Source organism: Gossypium arboreum, chromosome 12 (genome assembly GCF_025698485.1).
Source record: "Gossypium arboreum isolate Shixiya-1 chromosome 12, ASM2569848v2, whole genome shotgun sequence".
In the NCBI taxonomy this organism is placed as follows: Eukaryota; Viridiplantae; Streptophyta; class Magnoliopsida; order Malvales; family Malvaceae; genus Gossypium; species Gossypium arboreum.
In genome coordinates, this window is record NC_069081.1 from 4,487,943 (window position 1) to 4,491,436 (window position 3,494).

General features: G+C 31.9%; 1 long non-coding RNA gene across 1 annotated transcript; it reads left to right on the plus strand.

The window, feature by feature from the left end:
- Window positions 1-1,958: 1,958 nt before the first annotated feature.
- Window positions 1,959-2,564, plus strand: LOC128285236 (uncharacterized). The gene is made up of 2 exons (XR_008275690.1): window positions 1,959-2,027; window positions 2,168-2,564. It is a non-coding gene; the product is annotated as an uncharacterized LOC128285236 (long non-coding RNA).
- The last annotated feature ends 930 nt before the right edge of the window (window positions 2,565-3,494 follow it).

Here is a 3,494-nt window from a genome sequence, read left to right on the forward strand (position 1 = left end):
CCATAAATTAAACACTAACTATACCATTTTTCCTCAAGTTGGTACTTAAACTTTTTTTTTTCATAAGTGGCATCTAAACCATTCTTTCGTTTTTTACACCAAAATGTTATATCCATAAAAAAATTCTAACCAATAATAGGCTGCCACGCCGTATTAACTTTAAAAATAATTTTTTTTATTTTTCTATCAAAAATATTTTTTAATTTTTAATTTATTTTTTTAATTTTACATTATTTCTTTATCTTTATTTTTCTATTTTTTTCCTTTCTTCTTCCTTTATAATGTCTGGCAATGCTAGAAATTCGCCCTCTCGAGGTCGAGATGCTCTCAACTAATTTTGTTTTCGAACTTCACCATTTGCTTGCTCAACCTAAAGAGATTAAAAAAATTCATTTATCAATCAAAACTATTGTTTAAAATGCTCAAATGGTCAAAATTATAAAAGAAACCCAAGATGAGAGGAAGAAAAAGTTAAAAGATAAAGTAATATATAAAATAAAGAGAAAATAATTTTGTTTTTTTTTGTCACATGATAATTTTTAAGTAGTTTTCTTTTCTTTTTTTTTTTAAAAAAAAGTCTTAATGGTTTGAGTAATGGTTGGACTAACATATGTACCAACTTGGGGAAAAAAGTAGTTTAGCTACTATTTTTAACAATATATATATATATATATATATATATCAAAATAAGAAAATGGTATAGTTTAAGCAATGTTGTTTAAACTAGACCACATCGGTTTGTCGAATTGGTCGGATCGAGAATCAATCGGGATATCGGTCCGGAGAGGCGCATTGAATTAGTTGACCTAAGAACCGGTACAGACTAATTGAATCAAGCAAAAACTAATTGACTTAGATGGTTGAACCGACTGAACCAAATTTTTAATTTTTATGATTTTTTTTTATGATTTATCTTATAAAACCAGTCAGACTGGTTGGATTGACGAACCAGTGATTTAATTGGTTTAGCCAACAGTTCGATTCTAAAAACATTGGTTTTTAAGTAGCAATATGTAGGTTTTCCCAAAAAAAAGTAGCAAATTGTAGGTTTTTACCTTTTAAATATTAAATCTTATATTAATCACAATATTGTAAGAAACCAAGTCAATCCAACCATTCAATTACAAATCAATTAATTTGATTTTTTTTTTTGTAATCAAGGTGTCCACCGTCAACAACAGTGACTTATCCCTTCATCACGGGTGCTCTCCGAAAAGTTAAATAGTTTGCCATGAAATATGCTCCATTTCCATGAGCGGAGATTGAACCCTCGATCACATGGTTAAAAGATGATGTAAGCAACTACCACACCTTATGGTTAACCATTTTTTAAGTGCTTCTTAATAAATACAATTATGTGTTTATTAAGAAGCTGTTCAAACCAATAAAAAAAATGACTAATTGCACAAGTTAGGGCCCAACCTTTTAGGGGTTGCTCACATAAGGGTTAAACTTTTCAAAATACTTATATAAGGGCTTAACCTTTACAAAAATGCTTTAATGAAAGTTAAACATTTCAAAGTGCTCAAATAAGGGCTTCTCAAATGTCGCATATTAGGCCTCAAATTATGTTTTTATTATTTTCTTTATTTTAAAGTAATAATTAATTCAACTGTCATGTACATTAGAATTCAATTAACTCAAATTGAGTTGAAATGCTAAAAAAATCTTTATTTAAATATTTTTATAAATATAGACAAACAATTTAAAATGTCTAATCTTTATGTGAATAACTCGTTAAAAAATTATACCCTAATTTAAAGATTTAGCCGTAAAAAACGGTTCAACATATATGTTTTTTTATTACGCTTTGGACGTTTCTGTTAATCCTTTAGTTTTGCAAGTTGACATGATGGTCCCAACATTGCCTAAACCCAAGTCCATACATCTAGCCAAAGTTTTGGGCTTTGTACATTGAAGATTTTAATTTAAGGTTTAGTAGCTAGGTTTTGCCCTTTGCCCTCACCGGCTCATAGGCCACCACCATCCATTCGGCTTTCAATCTAACCATTTCCCTTTGACTTTAGGTAATTAGCTCACTCACTCTGTTTACATTTCTCGTTTCCCCGTTAACTTACTAATCTTTCTGAATTTTTCTGAACTTTACTATTTTTATTTTAATTTTTATTCATTTAATAAAAATAAAAATATTATTATTTGAGAATAGATCGGGATGTAAGAAGAAGGTGGGTTGGGAATGACTTAATTCTGTCATGCACTTAGCAGTTTTTAAGAAACAGAATGATCGGATTTGTCGTAGGATGACGTGGACGAAGGTTAGCCATATCTGTATTTGCTTGGTGATGGGATATGTTGCGTGGCATCTTCCGCTGTCCATCAATTGGCTCCATTTTTTTTATATGTATTGTAAGATGTAACCCTTTTTTTTATCATTAGTTATGATTATATTTTTAATATCTCCAGTTCAGCATAGCTTCGGCTCACCTCTTCATCCAGCCGAGCCCGGTATATGATCCATTATTCATATTTGAGTTTGATTATTTTTATGACATGGGTATTTATTTATTATATTTAAATGTTATTTGTACAATCAGGAAATCAAATATCGTCTAATATTTCTTTTTGGAAAATAAACTATCTGTTAGATATATTTCATTAGGGAAACTACCCCACTTTTCCACGCCAACAACTGAGAACCATGCCAAGTGAAGTTTATCTCGCCAACTCCCTGTCACTAAATTATTCATACCCTTGCAACTATGTTATATCAAGCCGCATTGTCAAACTAACCAAGGAAACTTACACAATGTGATTTTTGTGATAGAGAGGCACATAACTGACAAATGTCTCTCTTAAATACCTCTCTAAAGTCAATAGAGAGGACATCACGACTCTAACCACCAACCTCTTCTTTCTTAGCAAAATTAACCTTTTTCATCTCTCAAAACACTTGTTGCGGTTTTTGATCTACCAAGCAAACTGCCTTTCCAACCTCTTTCACATTTTTACCATCAACAACTGGTGTAATGAACATGGACAATATGACTTTTTCCAACTCAAATACCCTTGCCAACAGAAAAGAAGATGAAAGGTAGAACCCACAACCTTAGCCTCAAGCTCAAGTAAACTAAGATCAACCTCGATGTTCTTATCAACAACCACAACCCTATGCTCATCCAAGTTGCCATTGCAACCCAAACAACCATAATAACCTACATTATCCTTATTATGCAATGTACTCACACCACTAGCCACCCATGTATTACGACACTTACCCAAACCGACAACCATACCTGCTTCTACCCCCAAGCCCGCCCTTACTTGATCATTGGGGAACAAACCTCTCAGAACCCCAATACCAATTCACAAAATTTAAAAAAAATGCAATAAATAACGAAATCCTTGAAGAGAAACTCTTGAGACAACAACTTTACTAGAAACAACAGGAAACAAATTTGCATAATGAAAAAATTATCAAAGAGTTATAAGCAAACCAAATCCCTGGCTAAGAAGCCCCGCAAAGGTACAATATG